The 13,563-nt window shown below is 40.9% G+C and overlaps 1 protein-coding gene across 34 annotated transcripts in view; it reads right to left on the reverse strand.

Moving 5' to 3' along the window:
* Positions 1-13,563, reverse strand: part of CSGALNACT1 (chondroitin sulfate N-acetylgalactosaminyltransferase 1) — a 360,001-nt gene that overhangs the window by 124,371 nt on the left and 222,067 nt on the right. For 6 of the 34 annotated variants that reach the window (XM_074000393.1, XM_065518964.1, XM_074000392.1 and 3 more), the window contains one exon: positions 10,636-10,751. The exons of 27 other annotated variants lie outside the window; for them this stretch is intronic. The gene's annotated coding sequence lies outside the window, so the exon portion shown is untranslated. The remainder of the gene's footprint in view (positions 1-10,635; positions 10,752-13,563) is intronic. One more of the 34 variants, XM_065518965.1, reaches the window with a different exon arrangement.

Consider the following 13,563-nt stretch of genomic DNA (forward strand, 5'->3'; position numbering starts at 1 on the left):
ACCCCCCTACTAAAAACAGAAAAATTAGCTGGGCACAGAGGTGGGTGCCTGTAGTCCCAGCTACCTGGGAGGCTGAGGCAGGAAAATCACTTGAACCTGCGAGGCAAGGGTTGCAGTGAGCTGAGATTGTGCCACTGCACTCCAGCCTGGGCAACAAAGTGAGACTCCGTCTCAAAAAAATAAAGGATAAAAGAGGCTTTCTGGTAGAAGTAACTGAGTGGCATAGGCTTATAAGTGACATTGTGCATGAGAACCATGTAGGAAGGTCAGGGTAGCTGGAGTGTGGGGTGCTGAGCTGGAGTAGTAGGGTCAGGCTGTAGAAAACCAAAAATACCAAATTTAGGGTTTATGAGTGTGGCCTTGGACAAGTTAAGCCAGAGTGCCTCTGAAGCATCCAGGCTGAGATGGTGACTCAACAATTCAGAGAAAAGGAGAGCTGTAGGCCAGAGACGTACATTCAGGGCCATTGGCCTACTGATAGGAATCAAACCATGACACTGAAGGAGATAAACTCAGGGACAACATCGAGTGGGAAGAAAAGGTAGCACTGAGTCTATAGGAACTCCAACATCAAACGGCCAGGAAGCAGAAATGAACATGCAAAGCAGCTGGAGAAGGAACTTCTGGAGAGGACCCACAATCTTATGAACTTGGGGCCTGAGGTTCTGCCTGAGTGGGTCTGACCCAGGCATTTCCAGGGTTATCCAGAACTGAATGAGGTAGTCTGGCTAATTCTGAAGCCCATTTTTGCCATGTACCCAAGTCACGTTCTCCAAATTAGCCAATATTTGTGTCTCCATCTGCCCGAATACCATTTCCCAACTTGTTCAGGACTCAGAAAGAAAAAGAAAAAAAAAGCAAGCAGCCCCTGATACTCAGAGGCTTGCCTGACAGTCACAACGAGGTCATGTTATTCTGCTATTAGACATAAACCATCTCAAAGAAAATCAGTCTCACACATAGAGATAAAGAGAGACAAAATAAGGCCACTCTATAATTTAGTCTAAACACAGACAAAAACAAAGTCAACATTCACCCACAAAATACCAAACACCCCTTCCTCTTGGCCAAAGTGACTGACTCTTTACTAATTACAACTTTATCCTCATTCTAGATCCCTATAGTAAGATTTACTGAGATACCTAATCTGAGAGTTACTCTTTTTGAGCAGATTCAATCTAGAGCAAATATCTTCTTCCTTAGACCCACCCCCAAATCATCCAACCAAGACCCAAATCTATATGATAGGTTCTCTCTTAATACCCTCTTACTAGGATACCTCACGACTTCCCATGGCATGCATTCTCCTTTGTAGCAACAAGTAATAAACCCAGCACGTCCAGCTACAGAGTGTGCCTAACGGTCTTTGGCTGGAGGGAACTGACAGAACTCAGATGTAGAAGATAAAGATACTGAGTCCCTAGATACCTCTGAACACCAAGGCTAGGACGGCAGTTATCTCTTGGGTGGAAGAAATGGGATGTGACTGGGGAAGGGCACACAGCCTTCAGAAGCTCTATGGGGAATGGTTGTTAATGTTAATATTTTATTTCTTTAACCAAATGGCGAGTAGATGGGACTGTCATTCGCAAAATTTTGAGGTCTCAAATTTTGAATATACCTTTAAAAAGAAGGATTCAGCAACGTTAGACGCTGCTGAGAAATCAAGTAAGCTGAGAAATATAATAAAGCCCAGTGAGTTGAGCAACATGGGGGTCTACGATAACTTAAAAGCTCTGTTGGTGAGTTGTTGAGTGCCAAAGAAGAGTGAATTAAAGACAGAGTGGGAAGGAAATGGAGACAGTGAATGCGCAGATTTTTTTTTTCCAGAAGTTTAACTGCATAGCAGAAGAGTGACAGTGAGTGGGCAGTACCTGGAAAGGTGTGTATCAGGGAGAAGACCAGGGCATTTGTGCAACTGACCAGACCTGTGGGCCTTGACCACTACTGGGCATCAGCTCTTCCTCCTGGCTCCTGGAATCCTACCCAAGGCTGGTGGCAAACACGTAGGAGCTAAATCAAGAAGAAGGTCTTGTCTCCTGTTTCACTTGACTTTAAGGTTTGGGCTCTTATTAACATTTCACTCATCATTACTGCAATTCCTTCGCCATTACTAATAAATATCAAGAATATTTCTTAAATAGGTATCAATATCAAAATAGCAGTGAATGAAAAAGTGATAAGGGAAAATGTGTCTATTCATTAAAACTCCAAATACACACACACACACACACAGAGTTGTCGCTTGGTATCCATGTGGGACAGGTTCCAGGACTCCTCCATGGATACTAAAATCCATGTATGCACAAGTCCCTTATGTAAAATGGTGCAGTACTTGCGTATAACCTAAGCACATCCTCCTGTATACTTTAAATCATCTCTACATGATTTATAATAACCTAACACAATGTGATGCTATGTAAACAGCTATTGTACCGTTTGTTATTGGTATAATTTTGTAAATTATTTCTCTTATTTTATTTTTAAAAATATTCTCAGCCCGACGCAGAGGCTCATGCCTATAATCCTAGCTCTTTGGGAGGCCGAGGTGAGCTCTTGCCTGAGCTCAGGAGTTGGAGTCCAGCCTGGGCAACATGGTGAAACTCTGTCTCTACTAAAAATACAAAATAAGTAGCCAGACATAGTGGTGCATGCCTGTAATCCCAGCTACTCGGGGGCTGAGGCATGAGAATTGCATGAACTCAGGAGGCGGAGGTTGCAGTGAGCCAAGATCACGCCACTGCACTCCAGCTGGGCAGCAGAGTGAGACTCTGGAAAAAAAAAAAAATTCAATCCATGGTTGGTTGAATCCATTCAATATCCATGAGTATGTATGTGTATATATTTAAGTGTATATATAATTTTATAATATCTACAACTCCTTCATTAACATAGATGAGTAACAGATTTTGCATTTATGACTTAGTCTCAACATTTTTACATTATAATCATGACACGTAAACTTTATTAGAATTCAGTTGCTAACCTCTTGCTTCTAAAAAAAAACCATATAAAACCAACAGCACAGCAGAAAAAAGTAAATTGTTCACCGGGCACAGTGGCTCACAGCTGTAATCCCAGTTATTCAAGTGGCTGAGGCTGGAGTGTGTGGAGTTACTGCCTCTAGCCCCACTGTCTTGAACCTACAGGGGGGTCTCTGCCACTCCCCAGAGAAACTGACATCAGGCAACCACTATCAGCTGATCTTCAAGCCTGGAACTTCAAGTATGAACGCCTAAGAATCTGAACCAGTGGTTCCTTGGTAAAGCTTCCATTTCCTATTACATGAAAACATCATGATGATTTAAAAAAAAATTAAAACCTTAGACTAATTCCAGTGAGCTTGAAACTCTTCAGAGACACAACTATTTTCTAAATCCTCATGACATTCCACCAAGGGAGGCAGATATCTATCATCTTTATTTTAGAGTTGGAAACATTGCAACTCCAAAAGCACAAGCTTCCTAGAAGAATGTAACATAATCAGTCTGCCAGAATTTTCACTCATAGCTCCACATAATTTAAAAAGTCAGTGTAAGTCAAATGGGATGGACATTAATATTGTCATTCCCATGAGACATATTCTAGACTGGTAAAGAAACTGCGGGCCAGGAGGCAGAACAGCCAGCTCAGCCCTAGCTGGAGCCATAGCTTTGAGTGGATCACTTCATTTAAGTTCCCTTATTTAGAAAATACCATCAAAATGTACAATTCAATGGCATCTCCAAGTCCTGTTTCCAACATCGCCACTTACCAACTAAGTAACCTTGGCAAATCACTGAAGTTCTCTGGGTCTCAGCTTCTCTGGTGCAAGGAAAATGGACAGAATCTCATGACTTCAAGGCAGCAGCCCTGAACACCTCACCTCTTCAGAGTATAGCCAAGGTGAAATTTTTTATCAACTGTGACTTCCATGGAACAAAAGAATTTTGTTGTTTACAAGCGAATTCACCGTGGCTTTCACGTCCCCCGTCTGCAGGGAGCAGACCAACCATCATAGCCTGTTCTGCTTTACTCACTGCGATCCAGTGGTTCCTTCTGGTCAGAGGAAGGTACTGCCCAGTCCAAAACTCAACATCTTTCCAGCAGACAGGGCCTCTGGGTTTCTCCTGCCTGCCCCTTCCCTTTTCCCTGGATACTTGGGCTTCTGGAAGGGAAAAGAGGAGCCTGGCCCCTCTGAATCTCTCTACTTCCTGCCTGCTGCTTGAATTTTTCTTTCCCATTCTTAGGAAAATAGTCCTGACATCATATCCTGCATTAATGCTATGGTGTACTGTAAATGCTAGGCTCTGTCGGTCTTGGCTGGTAGGAAAGCTGAGCCTTTGTTGCTGTATCCTTCTTTCTGTCTCTCAACAAGTTTAGCTTTTGGAAATTTTTTTAAAAAATGTTTGTTTGCACATTATTGTTTCACTCTGGACCTTAAAACAAACTCATTTTGATCCTAGAAGCCAGCAGCCATGGCTTCTTTATCCAGGCTATACCCACCTTCCTCCCCAAACAACAATTATCGCAGTTTCAATGGGTGCAAAGCGGCAGGGCAGCGAGGAACAATTAGGGGTGACTGGGGATGAAGACATACGAGACCAGTATTTTCAAAAACATGAGCCATGTTACAAAAGCCTTTTACGTCTGTCTTTTCTATTCCCTTAAACATCTCTCTGCTTTAGGTTCTGATCACAACAAAAGAGCTCCCTAACCACTCTTCCCACTCCAAATCCTCGCCACAGTTGCCATTATAGTTTTACTAAACCACAGCTTCAATCGTGATTTTCAAAAATAACGACCCGGAAAGTCCTCAGGTTGACCCTCAAAATCTCTCTAATGTGGCCCTCTCCCTGCTTTCCAGCCTTGGCTCCTACCATATTCCAGTCGTAGGAGTGCTCAGATGGCAGAAGGTGCCTGAAGAGGCGGTGAGCGCTTCCTCATCACAGATACACATGTTCAGGCTGGTTAACTCTTGGAGAGAAGATACAGAGACCAAGGCGTCACCTAAAATGCTACATTCAGAGCCATCTACACCAAGGGAAATGTTTACACATACCCCACTTCTCTGTACGACTTGTACAGAGAGTAGCTTCTAGTTGAACTAGAAAACAAGCTGTTTCTCCATTGGACTCAGTATTTTCCGACTGCTATACATCCGATCAATGTTGTCATTTTTGTCTGAAATAGTCTTCTCTTCTTCCATCCCAACTTTTAATTTTTCCTTTCCTAATCCTACTCAAGACTTATCTTAAATATTAAATATCGAACTTTTAATGAAGCTTTTCTTTTCTACTGTATATTCTATCCTGTTTAGTGTTAAAGCAGTTTGAGGTTTTTGTTGCGTTTTGTTTTGTTTTGTTTTGTTTTGTTTTGTTTTGTTGAGACAGAGTCTTGCTCTGTCGCCCAGGCTAGAGTGCAGTGGTGCGATCTCGGCTCACTGCAAGCTCTGCAACGCGGGTTCACACCATTCTCCTGCCTCAGCCTCCCAAGTAGCTGGGACTACAGGCACCCACCACCATGCCTGGCTAATTTTTTTTGTATTTTAGTAGAGACGAGGTTTCACCGTGTTAGCCAGGATGGTCTCGATCTCCTGACCTCGTGATCCACCTGCCTCGGCCTCCCAAAGTGCTGGGATTACAGGCGTGAGCCACCGCACCTGGCCAGTTGTTTTCTGTTTTTTTTTTTTTTTTTGAGAGACAAGGTCTCCCTCTGTCACCCAGGTCACCCAGGCTAGAGTGTGGTGACACAGTCATAGCTCACTACAGCCTCAAATTTTGGGATCAAGTAATCCTCTCACTTCAGCCCCTTGAGTAGCTAGACCTACAGGCACATACCAACACACCCAGCTAATTTTTTTATTTTTATTTTTATAGAGACGGTGTCTTGCTATGTTGCCCAGGCTGGTCTCAAACTCCTGGTCTCAAGTGATCCTCCTGCCTTGGCCTCCCAAAGCATTAGGATTACAGTCATGAGCATGAGTCATGGTCCCTTCCCTATTTTTAATTTATCCTTTTCCAAATCCTACTCTTCCAAGACTTATCAATATCAAACAGTTCATGAAAATTTTCTTCACTAGTGTGCCTTCTATCCTGCTTGGTCTTCAAGCACTAGAGTTTAACCTTTCTATGGCTCATATTGTATATTTTTGACCATATCTTTTCAGGTACTTTGCATTATTCTAATATGCTGTAAGCTCTTTGAGAGCAAGGAATGGCTCTTCCTCTTTCTGTATATCAACAGCATAGACAATGTAGAATAACGCTTGGTTTCAGTATGTTGAGCTCCCATAATACACTGATCATAATGCTCATTGCTGTAGGTATACAGAAGAGCTTTTTACAGCTCTTTTTCTTCAAAACATACGCAATCTAACTGGGGGAAAATTAACATTGGATATATGGAAAACAAAACTTAGAACTTTTTAAAAGGGTCAAAATAATAAGATGTTTAAAACCATAAGGGGAAGAAAAAGAGAATCTTTACTATTACAGCAAAATCATCTCCCCAGATTTTTTGGCATGTCTCTCCTTACCTTCTCCACGCCCCCCCCCCCCCCCGCCATGCTGAATCAATTGTTCTGAGGTACTCAGATGCAGAACTTGGTCTTATTTCCTTTCAAAGTCTAAATTTAAAATAAGTATAATATTAAAAATATATTCAGCGATGTGTGAAAAATAGAATAAAGTTTGAAAGAATACTTGATGTTAGCAAGTTCATAGTTCAATGTAATATTAAACTGCCTAAGAGGCCGGGTGTGGTGGTTCACATCTGCAATTCCAGCACTTTGGGAGGCCAAGGCATGTGGATCACTTGAGGCCAGGAGTTCGAGACTAGCCTGACCAACACTGTGATACCTCATCTCTACCAAAAAAACACAAAAATTAGCCAGGTGTGGTGGGTGCCGTTAGTACCAGTTACTCAGGAGGCTGAGGCAGGAGAACTGCTTGAACCCAGGAGGCAGAGGTTGCAGTGAGCTGAGATCCCACCACTGCACTCTAGCCAGTGAGCTGAGATCCCACCACTGCACTCTAGCCTGAGTGACAGAGCAAGACTCCATCTCAAGGAAAAAAAAAAGCGATTTAAGAGTAGTTATTTAATAAAGAAGCAGATTCCTGGGGAATCAGACACCCATCCCCTGCATTGCTGTAGACGGTGGTGCACAAGTAGGGAAAACACACCAATCGTGATCCTGCAGATGCCGTTCGGCCAGGGGCCAGGGAAAATTAAATGAAATCCACCAAGAACTATTTCTTGGCACGACTAAAAGCAGACAGGAATTGAAAACTGAATCAGAAATGAGAAAGCCCCAAGTGACCTAAACTCGCTCACACATGTCTAAAATGCTCAGCGAATGACAGTTTAAAGAGGCGTAAAAATGCCTAGAAGAAATAAAATAATCGTCATAAGCATTTGTTAGGACTAATCTCGCCTTTGGTAATATTTTTTCCTCAAGTCAAGTGGGGAGTTTGTAATCCTAACAGCCTTGGTGATTATAACAATATATTTTGTGTCTATCCATCGCACTTCACCATATTTCCTCCCAGAAGCAGCTTCAAATCCCTGACCACTGCCGAAATATATGTAGTGGCTGACACCACCAAAAGATGTTGCCAGGTTGAAGAAGTAAATAAAAAGACAGAGTTAGCAGTGAGGATCAGGGAGTATTTGGAAAGAACAGCAAAGGCTTAAAACCATCTGTGCTGAGAGAAAGAATGTGTGAAGAAATAGGTTCCTAATACATTGAAACATTTTAAACCTTTAAACCTATTTCCAAATTATCATCCCTGTCCTTGTTACCGACATATAAACTACAACATTTGAAAAAAATATAGAAAAGAAACATTATTTCCTATGTTTATGAAATCTGGCTCTCTAGAAGCCTGAACTTTCAGCGTGTTCTTCTAGCACCTCAAAGAAGGATTCATCATCCGAGATGCCCCTTAAGCTATTTCTAAAACTAACAGCTCAAGATAACTTAGTCATTTACAACTTTTATTCCAAAAGAGCAGTGAAAAACTAGTCAAAGGTTATGACTATTTTAAAAGCATCTCTCTATAAGGGATGACTTATCAGTTGAACTCTCCTGACTGGAGGGTTTAGACGAAATACACTTATATAAACTAGTTCTCAAAATCAGTGGTTCAATTAAATGTCCATTAATAACAATAAAATTTTGAATATTTAAAATCATTTAAACAATGATCAACCAATTCAGGTTAAAAGTGAAAGGTAAGATTTTGTTTCTAATAACTGAGACAAGCACAGTGCTCCAAGTCAATTTTTAGAAATTTAAAAACCAACTATGATTCTGATTGTAAGATGATGAATTGAACCCATGCATTTAATCTGATGTAATACACCATATTAGCAAGCTAAAGAAGGAAAAAAATTACATTACCTTATCAACTGATGCTAAAAAAACATTTGAAAAACGTCAACATCCATTCATAATTTAAAACTCTCAGAAAAGCAAGAATAGAGGGAATTTCCTCCACTTGATAAGGAGTATCTACAATAAACCTACAACTAACATTATACTTAATGGTGAAATACTAAACACATTCCTTTAAGACTGGGAACAAAGCAAGGATGTTAATTTTTACAACTTTTGATAGCTCTAGTACTGGAAGTTCTAGCCTATGCAAGTGAAGAAAAAGAAAAGGCATACAGATTAGAAAGGAAGAAGACATGATCTTCTACATAGGCAATCCCAAGTAATCTACAAAAAACTCCTAGAGTAAGTGAGTGGGTCCAGCAAGAACAAAGGATATAAGATCAATATACAACACTTAATTGTATAATGTAAACTATTAACTTTGGGTGATGATGATGTAAAATGCGGATTTATCAATTTAACAAATATATCACTCTGGTTGGGAATGCTGATAACAGGGGAGGCTACACATATGTAAGGGCAAGGGGTATAAGGAAAATCTTGTACCTTCTTCATTTTGCTCTGCACTTAAAAATTTTCTAAAAAATGTAAAAAAAAATCAACTGCATCTCCACACATTAGCAATCAACACATGGACGCTGAAATTAAAAATACAAGAGCATTTATAATCACTAAAAAAATGTTAAATACTTAGGTGTAAATCTAACAAGACATGTACATGCCTTATGTGCTGAAAACTACAAGACACAGATGAAAATTTAAAAATCTAAATGAATGGACGCATGGATTGGAAAACGTCATCGGGTTAGATGACTCAACAGGCAATACATAAATTCTCTTCAACTTGATATATAAATTTAATACAACTCCTATAAAAAACTCAGTGAGATTGTTTTGTACATATAAAGATTATAAAATTTGTATGAGAAAGTAAATGAGCTAGAACAGCAAATAATTTCAAAAAGAAAAATGAAGAGGGACAAATCAGTCCCCTGATTTCAAGAATTATTGTACAGCTACAGCAATCGAGACTGGCAGAAGTACTGGCAGAGAGATAGATATAGAACAATGAAAGAATAGAGAACCCGAAACAGGTACAACTGGTATGCCCAACTACTTTTTCACAAAGGTACAGTAGTAATTCAATGGGAGATAAATAGCCTTTTCAACAAAAGGTGCTGGTTCTGGAGCAAATGAATACCCAATCTGAGAAACAAAAATAAAATCCTAAATCCCCCTCCAACTGACAAACAGATCTCCTCTTGGACAATGGGATCCCAGAGAAACCTTAAAAATCTGAGTTCCTAGCCATGACACCATGGGAGGTCAGACACACCTCAGTATGCCCCTTCCTCATTAACCTCTAAGCAAAATTCTTTCAGTAATGAGGAAGCTGAAACTAGCTCTGGAAAATAAGAAATGGGTAATTTGTTCCTTTATTACCTTTAGCCAATCATTTGAGGCTGTAACTACACTCCCCCTCCCTCTTTACAGTTTTGATGGGCCAGCTCACCAGTTCCACAATACATCCCCTCCTAAAATCTCAATCTCTAAGCCAGTTTGTCTGACTCGCAGAGGATGTGCGGTAAATGGTCTTCATGGCCTCAGAGGGCTGAAAACTCCACCTTTCGATTACGGCAAGGCTGCCATTTTTTAAAGCATGTGAACCTTGAAGAGGCATAAATTTCAATTGCTTGTTTCTCCTTTCATAAATATTCACGACGTATTATTCAATAATATGTATATTTGACCAGTCCACTCAGCATAAATTCCTGTTCCCTTAACCCCTCACTTAAAGTGTCTCCTTTTGGCTTCTGCCAGAGGCTACCCTTCCAAGCCTACAGGATGGGAAGCCTGCAGGCTGCAACCCTCTATGCGAAATAAAGCTCCCCTTTCTATCAACCTAGTGATTCTTCAGTTGACAAATTCATAAGCAAACAAAAGAAAAAGCAACGTCAAACTAAGTCTCACATCTCATACACAAATTAAAATGGATCCTAGATTTAAATGTCCAAGACATTAAACTTTTAAAACTTTTAGGAAAAAACATTGGACAAAATCTTTGACATCTAAGAGTAGACAAAGTACTATTTGACTTGACACCAAAAGCATAAGAACTATCAAAAGAAAAATACATTGGACTTCATTAAAAACTTTTGCTCTGTAAAAAATCCTTGTTAAGATAATGAAAAGATAAGCTATGGACTGGGGGAAATATTTGCCAACTATGTATCTAACAAAGGAGTAGCACCAACCTTTAGTCAGATATAAAGAACCCTTGGTGAAGTGCAGTGGCTCATACCTCTAATCCCAGTGTTTTGGGAGGCTGAGGTAGGAAGATGCTTGAGGCCAGGAGTTCAAGATGCTGTTACTACAAAAAATAAAAAATAAAAAAGTGAGCCAGACATGGTGGCATGTGCCTGTAGTCCCTAGGTACTTGAAAGGCTGAGGCAGGAAGACTGCTTGAGCCTAGGAGTTAAGGCTGTGGTGAGCTATGATTGTACTCCATCCTGTGTGACAGAGCCAGATCCTGTCTCAAAAGAAAAGGAAAAAATAAAAATCCTCAAGATTGAACAATAAAAAACAAAGTCATGTAATTAGAAAATGGGCAGAAGACATGAACGGACAACTCACTGTGGTAGAAAATCAGCCAGGAGGCCAAAACAATGATACAGGCAAAAGATAATGGTAATTGGAATGAGAATGGAGGCAATAAAAGTAGAGAGAAATGTATGAACCTGACCTCAGGTTGAATGCAGGATTGAAGGACTGGGTAATTCACATGGGGAAGTGAGAAGGAGGAGGCCTTCAGGATAACATGAGTCAACATTAGGTGCATAAAGGTTTAGTTTCCTGAACTGAAGGAGATTGGGGCAGGTACAGGCTAGGAAGAAACAACAATTAGTTGTACTTTGGGCAAGACAAGCTGGAGATGGCTGGAAGATCAATTGAAACAGCAGGATTTGTAGACTTCACTCTGCACACCTGGGTCAAGGTTATAAAGTAGGCCTCCTATCCTTGTTCCCTTGCTCTCTAGATGTTCCCCCCCATCGCCCCCACCAGACTCACTGTCTCTTCAGTGAGTCTACCAAGGTCAATCTTGCCTCTGAGCTAGTGTGTATCCCTTCGCTCTGCCTGGACTGCTCATCCCGAGATGTTGGCCCTCCTGGCTCCTTCTCTTTTGTTGGGTGTAAGCTGAGATGTTTTCTCCTAGAAGACCTTGTGCTGGGCATACAGGAGAAACTAGAACTTCACCACCAGACACTCTCACATTTTGTTATGTTTTCTTTTTATATTTTTAGTGTATATATTTAACATGTACAGCGTGATGTTTTGATACACATATACCAAGTGAAATGATTACTACAGTCAAGCGAATTTACATACCTCACCGAGTCACCGGCTTGTGTGTGTGTGTGGTTAGGAATCCCTAACATCTACTCCCTTAGCAAACTTCCAGTGCACAATAAAATATCAACTGTAGTCCTCATGTATATTAGATGTTCAAATTTGCTCATTCTACATAACTACAAGTGTGTACATTTTGACCTTCATAGAAAGAAACTATCTGAAATTAATCTTATTAATGTTCTCATTTATTATCTGCCTTCCCTTCAAGAAAGTTAAATCCATTAGAACAGGGATCTTCCATGTCCTATATTCTACCGTAACCTCTGTCCTCAGCACAGGGCCTGGCATATATAAGGCACTGAGTAAGTACGTTTTTGATTGGAAGGGAATTTAAAGCAAGGCTTCTCTGTAAGTCATGAATATCAGGAGAATTAAGTAGAAAAAATGCCAAGCAATATAATGCAACCAAGACTGTCTTGATAAATGTATACTTTCCAGATTAAAGGAGGCAGCAGTCCTATGGAATACTGCACTGTCAGGCCAAATGGGAGTATGCATAGTGACATATGACACAGCAATATTTATCTTTCAGAAAAAAATGGAAACAAGTGACACTAAAAATGTTGGCCACACTGACTGTGATTCTCCAACCCCTTCCAGAAGCAATGCCCCTCCTACACCCCTGCTGAGGGGACAGTCCTGGGCTATTAAACACAGATGGGCAGTGACACGGCCTTGGAGGGAGGGGGATATGAAGGGAGATACCTATGATGTAACCTGGAAAGAAAGTTCTGCCTGAGAGGAGTTGGGGTGAGTAGCTGGCACCATCAGACTCCTCCCTCTTCACAGAAGAAATATTGAGAGAACTAGTCAACTAGTTGCTGGAGGTTACACAAAGACACACAGAGAGTAGCAGAGCCACAAAAGACTAAAGATCATGAATTCCTAATGCTAAACAACATTATTCCAGTTGTCTCTAATCCTGAAAAAAATGGCCATTCCCATGACATTCCTGCCTCTCTCATGTGTTTTACAATACCCCAGTGCTTCACATTATTTGGGAATCGATTCCTAGCTACCAAAATAGTCTAATGACCTAAATACATGACCAGAACATCATGTCCTATCCAGTTAATTATGCCCCTTCTGTCGGTTGAATTATCATGCAGATGTTAAAAGGGCTATTAAAGGGACTGCATGGTAACACGGAAAACAGTATTTATGCTTTAGTGTTACGTGGGTCGGGATTACAAAGTAGGTCTTCTACACTCCTCCCCTTGCTCCCTGGATTCCTACCTCATGGGCTCACTGTGCGGATACAAAAGTGACTAAAATTTGAGTTCACAGTTCCTGACACACAGTATCTGCTTATAAATACTTGTTTTGAATAAATGCTTGCACTGTGATTATAAGTTAGCAGAGACCCTTATACATGAGTGAGAGACTGGAAGGAAAAGCACCACAAGGAACAATTTCAAATGTCTTAATGTGGTGGGCCAGGTTCTTTGTGATCTGATCCCTACTTCCTTCTCCTGCCTCAACTCTCAGCCCTTACATCTTAGATTCTACGCTTCAGCCACAGTGCTGTATGCTGCAGATTTCTCAATGGGTCACACTGTCTTCTTGCCTGGAGAGCTTTGTTCATCCTGCTCCCTTCGCCTAGGAAGCCTTTGCTCTCCCTCCACCGGATCATCTTTTTCCCTTTGCTGGAATAATCCCCACACATCCTTCAGCATCAGCATGGATGTCACCTGCCAGGACAACTCATGTGAGTCCAGGTTAAATGCCCTGAGGTAGCACTTCTCCAATGAGCTATAGTGGCTGCCTTTTCT

Source organism: Macaca fascicularis, chromosome 8 (assembly GCF_037993035.2).
Source record: "Macaca fascicularis isolate 582-1 chromosome 8, T2T-MFA8v1.1".
NCBI classification, from domain to species: Eukaryota; Metazoa; Chordata; class Mammalia; order Primates; family Cercopithecidae; genus Macaca; species Macaca fascicularis.